At 33.6% G+C, this 12,603-nt stretch overlaps 1 long non-coding RNA gene across 1 annotated transcript; it reads left to right on the top strand.

Moving 5' to 3' along the window:
* Positions 1–8,781: 8,781 nt before the first annotated feature.
* Positions 8,782–10,826, top strand: LOC107937077 (uncharacterized). Its single transcript, XR_005923068.1, has 3 exons — positions 8,782–9,073; positions 9,314–10,031; positions 10,403–10,826. It is a non-coding gene; the product is annotated as an uncharacterized lncRNA (long non-coding RNA).
* The last annotated feature ends 1,777 nt before the right edge of the window (positions 10,827–12,603 follow it).

Raw genomic sequence — 12,603 nt, 5'->3', positions numbered from 1 at the left:
ATGCAATCATATTCGTATATATATACATATTCGAGCTTGCAAAACTTAAATATCAAATATGTAACTATGAACTAATTTCAGCTTGGCCGAATAGGTCTTTAAATAATAACATAGTTATTCCCATATTCAATTCATATACCCACTCTTTACCAAATGTACTCTTTCATAAATAAATGCATATAAAACATAATTATAATATCACATATATTTGCCATTTGTCCGAATATAAACTTTCATATACTCATATACTTTCATTTACCTCGTGTAAATTTTTTCTCATCACAATTGAAATAACCAACTTACCTTGATATCAAGTATTATTCATTCATTGTATACTTGTACTATCATGTACTAAATAATTGATCGAGGTCATAATGAAGTTGCACAATTAGTGCTCTTTCTCATCTAAACAAGTTGCTCTCGGTATCGCACACTTAGTGCCCGTTATTCAACATCATCATTTTAATTTTGCACACTTAGTGCCCATTATCCAACATCATTATTTTAATTTCGCACACTTAGTGCCGTTCATATAGCCGTAGCTATTCCATACTCGCACACTTAGTGCTAAATATCGATAAATCGCATTTACATCTATTTCTACTTTTCGAACTAAAACGCATTCAGCTATATATATATTTGCATTTTCATTTCAGCATATATATAATTAACATTTATTCAGAAAATTTAACATCTAATTGCTTATAAACTTACCTCGAATAGCGATAAACCGGAACGGAACGATTAATCGACGACTTTATTTTTCCCCCGATCCAAGTCTGATTTCTTTAATTCTTGATCTATACACATTCAAATTTAACTCATTCAAACATAATTTCATTCAATTCCATCCGAGAACACATAAATGGGTAATTTACCATTTTGCCCCTGATATTTAACATTTTTACAATTTACTCCAAATTTCACAAAACACAAAATATTCCAAATTAATCACAATGTAGTTTGGCCGAATATTCCCTAGACTCAAATAGGTCCTTGCATGTCATTAATTTCACATTCTAGTCCCTCAATTTAATATTTTCTTACAAATTAATCCAAAATAATCAAATTCATCAAAAATTCAAAAACAAACATTATAATCTATCACATATCTTTCATATTTCATCATTAACTATCATAAAGCTCAAGTATTCATCAATGGCATATCTCAAAATCACCTTCAAATTCTAAAATTAAAGTATGGGCTAAATAGAGCACAAAGCAATGATTACAAAAACGTAAAAATCATCAAAAATCGAAATCAAAACATAACTTAACCAAGCTAAAGAAGTGCCGAAACTTAAAAAGCCATGTATGGTTCCTTCCTTTTCAATATTCGGCTAACAAAGATGAACATATTCATCTTTTGATAACTTATTTTTAGTATAAATTTAATATTTACCTTATTACTATATTAAGCTTTTACTAATAATTATGTCTAACATATATATTAAGGTTACTCTTGTCAAATGCCACCCACTATCTAACTTTTGGTCTTATTGCATCATAAATCCTCCCATTTAAAAAGACAACAACATTTAGGTGCTTTTAGATTTAACCCTTAAATTTTTATTTTACGCGTTTAAACCATTTTATTAAATCGGACACTTAAACGATGAAATTAAAACACGGAAATTTCACACAATCAAATTCACACATAATAAACACAGAAAATAATATTAAAATATTTTTCTAATTCAGATTTGTGGTCCCGAAACCACTGTTTCGATTTGGGTCAAAATCGGACTGTTATAGAACCCTAGTGGTTTCAGAAGCCTTTCTAGTCGGAGAAAGCTTCCTACAACGGCGGAAGACAAGGTGTCGCAAGTAAAAGATTAAACCGTATTTTTTATGCTTTCTTTGAAAAATAAAATAAAACAGACTATCTTTTCTTTTAACTTTTTTTTTGTATTTGATTTCTTGTATGTCCAAATTACAACATAGTTTTTGGTTTTTATAGCCAGATATATTACACAATAGTTTTTTTCTTTTCTTTTATGCTTCTCTGCTTTTGTTCTTGTTTTTGTTTCAAGCCTTTGTATGGTGGCGGTGAAAAAAGCTTTCGGTTAATAGCGATCGAGAGATGCGCCTTTTGTCATTTCAGAGAAATTGGTAGAAGGCAGTCCTAGGGGCGAGGACAACTTTGGGGGTGTGCCTACTGACGTGGTAGAGGCAGCAGCTAAAGGGATTACGATTTTTTATTTTTTAGTTTAGGTTTAGGATAGTGGGCTTTGGACTTGTAAATGGCCTAGACTTTTATTTGTTTTTGTTTTGTTTTGTCTGGCCGGACAAAATTGGACCACTACAACTGCCCCTTTTTGCTCCTTGCCATGTAACGAGAATGGAGCAAAGACTTTAAAGAGGACCAATTTTGTCTGGTCCTATCAAATCTCGACTTATTTGGTGCTCCTCTTTTTCAAGTAGCTTATTCTTTCAATCCATTGGTTACTCTACTCCACTATATCTAATTTGCTATAACTTTAAGAAGGTAGGATTTAGTGTTATAGTTTCATCTTACTCCATTGCAACTTTAAAGAGATAAGATTTGTAGCTTCATCTTGCTCCATTGTAACTTCAGAGAGATAAAATTCGCTATGGTAACTTAAATTTGACCCACTACAACTTTAGGGGTATAGGATTTGTGGCTTTAATCTGCTCTACTATAACTTTAGGGAGATAAGATTCGTTATGCTAGATTCAATCCAACCCACTGCAACTTCAGAGGTATAGGATTTGTAGCTTTAATCTGCTCCACTATAACTTCAGGGAGATAAGATTCGCTATAGTAGATTCAATCCGATCCACTGCAACTTTAAGGGTATAAGATTTGTAGCTTCATCTGTTTCACTGCAACTTTAGGGAGATAAGATTCACTATGGTAACTTTAATCCAACCCACTGCAACTTCAAGGGTATAGGATTTGTAGCTTCAATCTGCTCTACTATAATTTCAGATAGATAAGGTTCGCTATGATAGATTTAATCTGACCCACTGCATCTTTAGGGGTACAGGATTTGTATCATTAATATACTCCACTGCAACTTCAAAGAGATAAGATTAGCTATGATAACTTCAATTTGACCCACTGCAACTTCAAAGCTATAAGATTCATAGTTTCAATCTGCTCCACTTCAACTTTAGGGAGATAAGATTCGCTATGGTAAACTTAATCCAAACCACTGTAACTTTAGGGGTATAAGATTTGTAGCTTTAATTGTTCCACTGTAACTTTAGGGAGATAAGATTTGTTATGGTAAATTTAATCTGATCCACTATAACTATTTCAATCTGTTCTATTGCAACTTTAGAGAGATAAGATTCGTTATGGTAAATTTAATCCGATCCACTGTAACTTCAGGGGTATAGGATTTGTAGCTTCAATTTGCTCTATGCAACTTCAGGGAGATAGGATTCACTATGGTAGATTCAATTCGACCCACTACAACTTTAGGGGTATAAGATTTGTAGCTTCAATCTGCTCTACTATAACTTCAGGGAGATAATATTCATTATAGTAAATTCAATCTGACCCACTGCAACTTCAGGGGTATAGGATTTGTAGCTTCAATCTGCTCTACTGTAACTTTAGGGGTATAAAATTTATGGTTTCACTAATCTATTACACAATTCTCTAGGAAATAGGACTTGTAAAATCCATTTTATAGGCCTATATTTTATGCCAAACAATTACGATGTTATGATCAGAATGAATCAAATATTTCTAACTAGATGTATATGAATGATATTTGTAAGGATGCAGAATGTCATTTTTGAGAATGATCCCTTTTTTAATGCTTAGGTTGACATTACTCGTTATTTGTTAAGGTTTTATCATTGATATGTTACCATCCCTTTTTAATCAGATATGATATCTTTAACAGAAAACTCGAAAAGGTAATCATAATTTAGATTATTAGTTCTAAGATAATTCCAACCTTTAAATTTGGTTAGTTCTAACTAGTGGTCTTGTTCCAGGTCCCAGTACTATGTAGAAAATTTCAGAGAGATATGAAAAAATCCTTTTATACTTTGACATTGTTAGTCTACTAACCGTTATTTCAATACAAAATTGCTTGAACAAGGTTGTAAAAAAAGGATAAGACTGAAATTTATTAGGAGCAAAACCCTTAATGAAAAGATTAATCAAATGAGCAAACATTGCTAAAAACAAAATGAGTAACATGAAATTAGGTACCCCAGATATCATAGTATAAGCTTCTCCTAGTAAACTTGTTGAAGACCATTTTGAGCGTGATATGTGTTAAGAAGATCTAGAGTATTTTTTTGACGTCCCAAGATGTGAAGTTTCTCTTCCTTGTTACCTTGAAGGGAAGTGATTATTACATGCCCATTCTTTGGTTAAAATTTGAGCCGCCCTTTTTGAGGTTTCAATTCAAAACTCTTTTAGTCTTAAGACACTCTTTTCAGGTTTTCGTCTTGGCCTCTCTCTCTTTTTTTAGGTAAAATACCTCTTGACTGAATCTGAATTTACAGGGTTGGGCAAATATCTGCCATCCATCTCGGTCAAAATCAATTCTTCTCTAGAAAAGACCTTTTTTACCATATAAGGTCCTTCCCAATTCGACATCTATTTTCCTCTAAAATCCTTTTACATGGGAAGGATCTTTTTCAACACCAAGTTCCCCTAATGGAATTCTCTAGGGCGAACCTTTTGTCATAAGCTCACATCATTCATTTTTGGTACATGTGATCATGACAGATCACTTTTAGCCTTTTCTTTTCTATCAAGTTCAATTGATCATATTGAGGTTGGATCTATTCTGTTGCATCTAACTTCAACCCTGATAAAACCTGAAAAGAAGGAATTTTGATTTCAATGGGCAAGATAGCCTCCATTTCATAAACCAATGAGAAAAGTGTTGTCCTGGTGGAGGTACCAACAGAAGATCGATAAGTATAGAGGACAAATGGTAACTTCTCATGTCAATCTTAATAAGTCTTTATCATTTTCCCTACGATCTTTTTAATGTTCTTATTGGCTACCTCCACTACACCATTCATTTTTGGCAATATAGTGATAAGTTGCGATGTTTCATCTTGAATTGAATACAGACCTTTGCTATCGTGGTGTTGTTCAAATTTAATGTATTGTTAGATATTGTCCTTTTTGGTATTCCATATTGATATATGATCTCATTCTTTAAGAATTTGTTAATTGCTGATTTTGTGACATTGGCATAAGAAACGACTTCTACCCATTTGGTGAAGTAATCGATGAAAAAAAGATGAATCGATGCCCATTGAAAGCTTTTGGCGAGATCGACCAATGACATCCATGCCCTACATAAAGAAAATCCACAAAGAAGTCATAACATAAAGAGGTGAATGTGGGACATGAATTTTGTCTCCATAAATTTGACACTTATGACATCTCGTAGTATAATTGATACAATCTCCTTCCATAGTGGACCAATAATATTCACAAGCACCCTTATGGACTTCTTCTAGGATTTTCTTGGCCTCAGCAGTATCTACACACCTTAGTAACACTTGGGCATTTCTTCTTTTGTATAGGATCTCCCTCTCTAGGACGTATTCATTAGCCAATCTTCTTAAAGTCCTTTTATCATTCTCGGTTACCTATTCAAGATATTCATGGTTCTTTACATATTGTTATATGTTATTATACTAAGGGTGACCATCCTTTTCTTCTTCTTCAATGTTTTAATAATGGGCTGGGATTTCATAAATTTCATCTAGATAGGTTTTACGTCGACTTGTTTGTTCACTTTGACAATGGAGGCTAAGGTAGCCAAGGTATCAGCCATCTAATTTTTATCTCGCGGGAGGTAACAGAATGTGTGTCATCGAACTCCTTAATTAACTCGAAGACCAACTTTCGATAATCAATTAGCTTGGAACCTTTCATTTCCCATTCACCTCTGAGTTGATAGATTACTAGTGCAGAGTCACTATATACTTCTAGTATTTTCATCTTGCGTTCTATAGTCGTGCAGATGCGCATGATACATGTTTCATATTTTGCCATGTTATTTGTACAATTAAAATCGAGTTTACAGGTGAAAGGATAATTATCTCCATTTGGGAATACCAGGACTATCCCAATTTAGTTACCCATGGCATTTGAAGCGATGTCAAAATTTAGTTTCTTCGTTGTCCATCAGGCTCTGTACTAGAGTTCTAAACTCGACGCACTTTTGGATTTCATGAAATTTATTACATGTAATGAAATGTATTGTTAATGAATGGCAAAGATGCATGCAAAAAGGCGTTGATTCTAGTTCAACTCCATTAGAACAATTTTACTAGAAAACAAGTTTCTTTACATAAAATGGATACGTATACAGCCTTACTTTAACACTCAAAACCTTAACTTTCCCAAAAGGTCAAGCTAATTCTCGGCCTCGATCTGACTCCGATTCATATTTCAAGCTTAGAACGATTGGTTCTGCAAGTGGTCAACCACTTCTCGTACTTAGGCCAAAGCTTCGCTCATAACGTTGTCCATATCTTTAACCTGCCACTCTCACAAACTGTCACCTTTCTCTTGTTACCTTTTCTCAGACCATATTTGCACGGCCACGTTGTCTACTACTGTATCAAGAAACCCTTTTTCCATGACAAGCTCTCTATTTAGCAACTGAACATGTATCAACACCCTTTTTCTAAGATGAAAATGCAATGCAATTACAAACAAAACAAAATGAAACAAGTTAGTACATTTTATATAAAACTAGAATACAAAGCAAAAAATAATAAATAGAGCATCTATTCGGATGGCCGCTAAAGGTTTGACATGATCCTTCCTAAGGCTGGCTCTTAGGGTTCATTACATACGGTTGGGTTCTAAAGTAAAGGTACCCGAACTTGCAGATTCCTCAATCCTCACCCATTATAGGCTCATACGGATTAAGTTCAGTTCAGAGGAATACATTTCCCTATGTCTGTGCATAGGTGAAAACCTCACGAAGACATAGGTATAGATGTATCCCGAAAGCAGTCCACTATCCTATGCGAAGGTGAAGACCTCCTGAAGGAATAACTTCTCACTCCCACTTAAGAAGGGTAGAATGGAACTATTATGCCATGTAATATATGTGAAAATATACTAAGACAAACTCGAACCAATAAAGCGGACATATTAAATCATTATGTAACCTGAGATAACAAAGAGATTATTAATACTAAAATAAAACATGAAGGATGAAACACAAGGAGGGGATCATCAACTTAAACTGAATTATCAATTTTCGATAAAAAGACCAAAAATTAATCAACTCGCAACTTGACTCTCTTATTTTGTCCCCGGTAGAGTCGCCAAGCTATCGAAACCTTTTTTTTTTTGCTCAACTTTTTATTTGAAAATGTGAAAATGGAGTCACCACCAATCTTATTTAATTAGGTTTGATTAGATCACCTTAAAACTTGGTCACTTTAATAAAATGTTAGATTTGCTAAAATGATGATTTTTGGTCTACAAAATCCAGGAAATAGGTTCGGGAGTCGGTTACATACGAGGAAGGATTAGCACCCTCATAACACCCAAAATTGGTATCTAGTTGATTACTTGATACCTTAGTGTCGAGAATTGAGAATTCAAAGAATATTTAAAGTACTATCCCATTTTTTTGCATGATGTTATTTGATTAAAATATCACTAACTAAATTAAATTTTATGGAAAATGCCTTCTTATTTCAAGTTAATCGAGAAGAAAAGATCATGTCCCATAAGTTAGGGCATGAAGTATTGAATTCTTAAAAACAATAATAATAACCATTTAATTATTACCTAAGCCCTATGTGTCTTAAATTTTAAAAGGATGTTCGATTATTTTGGTTCAAGGAGAAAGCCGCACCCCATAATTTAGGGCACAATTTTTTGAATCCCCTAATTAAAGAACATCATCTTGATTCTAATTATTTTCGATTCATCGGGTAAAAGAGAATATAACATTTAATGTGATGTGCGATTAGTTTGTTTAAGTTTGGTACCAAATGGACAAGTGTATGTAAGCATAATATACAATAAAATAATGGCAAAAAAATAAAATAGCTACATAAGTACAAATGAAATAACATTATAATAAAAAAATAATAAAAGAATAAAATGATTGTAGTAAATGTAATGTGGGTAAAATATTAAAGACCATAACATGATAATAGTAATAGCAATAATAGTCATATCTAATGACAAAAATAAAAAAAATAACTACTCAAGGATGTAAATAAAATTGCATAATTTAGAGAGGGGCAAAAATATAAATAATCATAAAATAAAAGTGCTTGAAATAATAAAATAAAATAATAAAATAAAAAATAAAAAAAGTAGGCAAAGGACTAAATTGAAAGCTAAAAGAAATTCTAAGGAAAAATTAAAGAAACAAAAAAAAGGCAAACAAAGGATTTAATCAAAACAAAATAAAAAATACAGGGACTCAGGGTGTTACTTTCCCCAACCCAGTATACGTGGCATTCTCTTGATGGTCAATAGTGTGTCAAGAAACTGATTTGCAAAGAAATTAAAATTATGGAGTGAAAATTAAAACAAATGAAAAAAGAATATGACAAATTTAAAAAGAGCGAAAAAAGAGGAAGGACCAAAATGGAAATTAGCCTCTCCATGTGAAAACACGCGGATCCTAGGGAATTCGGGTCAGATTATTTAGGTCGGCTTTGAAACGACATCATTTTAGGCGTTTGAAGCCAAGCCCAAAACGATGCAGTTTTGAAGGGGTTATATAAGTAAAAAGAAAGTTGAAAAAATTATTTGCATTAGTTTTTTTAAAATTTATTCTTTTTCTCTAAAGTTTCCTCTCATCTGGCCTGGGGCTATTGTAGCTCCATCATTGCCACCGATCATTGGCAATCGCGACTATCGCCTTCGGTAGCCGAAAGTTCAAAAAGTATTCCCATTGATCCATTTTTTCACATAGAATGCCGATCTGGGGTTAAAACCCTAAAATATCAAGCCAAAACTCAAAAAAAGGGGTGAAAACCTTTTGGTTTCTACCTTTCCGACGAGGCTCTCAATGGAACCCTAGTGGGTTCAGAGGAATTTTAGGTCGAAGAAAGCCTCCCACAACAGCGGAAGGTAAGGCGTCGCAGGCAAAAGATTAAACCTTTTTCCTTTTTTTATGTTTTCTTTGAAAAATAAAATTAAAATAAAAATAAAACAGGCTATCGTTTCTTTTAACTTTTTTTTTTGTATTTGATTTCTTGTATGTCCAAATTACAACATAGGATTCGACATTTATAGCCAAATATATTACACAATATCTTTTCTTTTCTTTTCTTTTTTGATTTTCTACTTCTATTCCTGTTTCTGTTTTAGGTTTTTGTATTGTGGCGGTGAGGAAGCTTTCGGTCAGAAGCGATAGGGAGATACACCCTTTGCCATTTCGGTGAAATTGGTAAAGGGCAATCCTAGGGGCACAGATAATTTTGAGGGTTGTGCCTGCTGACTAGGTAGAGGCGGTGGCTAAACGGATGGGGGGTTTCTTATTTCAATTTAGGTTTAGGATAGTCGGCTTTGGGATTGTATATGGACTAGACTTTTATTTGTTTTTAGTCTTTGTTTTGTTTTGTCTGGGCCTGACAACATTGGGCCGCTACATGCATAATATCTTTACTTCTTCAATCCATCCATTTTTGAGTTCCTCGGATTTCTGGTGTCTCTTTCCCTTCTCCAAACTCAGCCTTCTCACACAATAAACATTTTTTTAATAAGTTTTCCTTTATTCTCTGGTTATAATGGCCTCATTCTCTAATGGTGTTTCTTCAACCCAAAAACAGGTGCAGCTCTTCCTCTTCCCCCAAGCAGCTAGCGCATGCGCCGCTCCATTGGCTTTTACTGGAAATAAATCTTTTCAAAATTCCTTGATTTGGTTAATATTTCTTTTATGATACCCCTAATGATTGATAGATCGTTTTCTTGTTTTTGCTTTTTTTTTTATAACATTCCTTAAGTCCCATTCGATGATGACATTGCCGCTCCATTAGAGGCATGCAAGCACTTCAACTGTTGTCGAATCTTGAGCATTATTGATCGGGTAAGAACACAAACCCAATACAAATCCCATATTATTTCTGATAATAACTCCCAAGGTCACTGTATTGTTATGATGATGGAACGTAACATCATAATTAACTTTAACTTGATCCTCAAAAGAAGGTTCCCACTGGGTAATCATTGTGATCTTTTTTACCTTTCAATGGTTCCTCAAGATAGTCCAGTTCTGAAAAATAAGTTTTGAAAAAAGTCAAGATCTGGTATATTGTTTGTCGAATTCCTTCATGAAAGTAAATATTCTTGTTATGCCAAATTGCCCATAACGATACTGCTAAGCATGAACCTTTGTGTGTATTATTGAGATTGAATGTCTCTGGTAACCATTGTTTCCACTTTTGAATTTCATGGAAGGCCACCAATGTTTCTTGCATTTGCTGGAAAACTTATTTTGCAACGCTACAGTCATGGAATACATGGTTAACAGTCTCTTCGTCTTCTCCGTAAAATGGGAATAAGGCATCATATCTCAGCTTTCAAAATTTTAAATGACTAAATGTAGGCAAATAATTGTTTGTAATTCTCTATATATTGATTCTAACTTTGTTGGGTATTTTTAAGCTCCAAAATTTTGTGAAGTAATTTCCAGGTAGGTTTCGATTTGTTGTAAATTCATTACCCAGCAAGTTAAGTTCCTCTATGATACATCTTTTGTAACCATTTTTCATTGTATATTCTCCCGATCTGTCACCTCTTCATACCTGGATATCAGACTGTAAAACGTTCCATAATGGGATTGCTTCAATCTTTTTAGCTTGGTCATTAAGGAAAAGTTCTCTCATAATCTCCTCATTCCAGGTAATAGTTTTATGATTTATTAGATCAGCGACAAGAGTGCACTAGTAATCAATATTTTGAAACTATAATTTTTCTTCCCCAGGAAACCATTCATCATTCCAAATATTTACTGACTTGCCATCCCCGATCCTTAAGCCCATTCCTGATTCCAGCATCTTTCATGTGGTCCATATGCTCCTTCAAGTAAATGAAGGGTAATCCCCTAATTCAAAGTTTAAAAAATCGCAACGTGGGTAGTATTTAGCCTTCATAACTTATGCGAGTAAACCTGTGGGATTGTTAATTAGTTTCCATCCTTACTTTGCCAATAAGGCATTATTAAAATTTGATAAATCCCTAAATCCAATCCCCCCATTACGTCTTGGGAATACACAATTTCTCCCACTTGCACCAATGAATACCCTTATCTGTTTTAGAATTTCACCACTAGAATTTGCAGATAATATTCTTCAAAGAAGTTTTTTTTAATATCCACAAAAGCGTTTTTCTTTCTCCTTCCTACCATCGTCATAATCTATATTCGAATTCTCTAGTGCTCTTATTATCTGTAATTTAATCCTATCATGGACATTATTACTAAAATAAATTAAAGATATTTCAAAGTTTACCAATTGTACCGAAATTTGTTCGTAGGCATTAATGATGGTTTTGATGGCTAAAACACCATTCATCGTTGCTCTACCAAATAAAATACTGTCATCAATGAAAAAAAGATGATTAATTGCTAAACCCCCTCTTCCCACTTTTGCTCCATCAATTCTTCCTACCCTTTTAGCAATCTTTAGCAATCTTGAAAAACCCTCAGCACAAATAATAAAGAGATAAAGGCTTAAGGGATCTCCTTGTCGTACTCCTCTAGTAGGATTGAACTCCACCCTTCTTTCTCCATTAAGCACAATAGAGCATGATACACTCTGGATACAATGCATGATTAAAATTATCCACTTCTCACAAAAACCTAACTTTCTTACCATTCTTTCAATGAAATCCCAATCAACTCTGTCATAAGCTTGGTTCATGTTAAGCTTTAGAGCAAAATTTCCCAATCCAGATCTTTTCTTTTTAAAAGCATGGAAAATTTCATAAGCCACTAATATGTTGTTTACAATCGGTCTTTCGGGAACAAAGACGCCTTATGCATCATTAATACAAAAAACAAATAACCTTCCTAAATCTGTTAACTATTGCTTTTGAGATTATTTTGTAAAGTACATTACAAAGGCTAGTTGGTCTAAATTGTCCCATCTTTTTCGGTGTTTGTACTTTAGGGATTAGAACAATGTTAGTACCACTAATAGCACCAATATCTTTCCGATTGTTCAAAATCTCTAAACAGAATCTCGACACCTCTTTTCCTATAATATGCCAGAATTTCTGGAATAACATAGCAGGGAATCCATCATTACCTGAGGGTTTAAGATACGCCATTAATTTAAGTGCTTCCCAAATATCTTATTCATGAAAACTTGCGGACATCTCTTCATTAATGTGATGAGGAATGCATGGGTGAATTTCTATCCATAAATATTCACAGTCTTGCAATAGTTTTTAGGAGAAAAGATATTTAAAACAATTTATCGCTAAAGCAATAAATTCTTTATCACCCTCGATCCAATTGCTATGTTCATCTTCCAGCCTTTTTATTGTATTTCTTTTCTTATGATACAAAGCATAGTTATGAAAAAAAGATGTATTTCGATCGCCCAGCTGAAGCCAATTTGCCCTTGCTCGTTGTTCCCAAAAAATTTCCTCTTTGT

The sequence above is a fragment of the Gossypium hirsutum genome, chromosome D13 (genome assembly GCF_007990345.1).
Source record: "Gossypium hirsutum isolate 1008001.06 chromosome D13, Gossypium_hirsutum_v2.1, whole genome shotgun sequence".
Lineage (NCBI taxonomy): Eukaryota > Viridiplantae > Streptophyta > Magnoliopsida > Malvales > Malvaceae > Gossypium > Gossypium hirsutum.
This window is presented reverse-complemented; position numbering and strand designations above follow the sequence as displayed.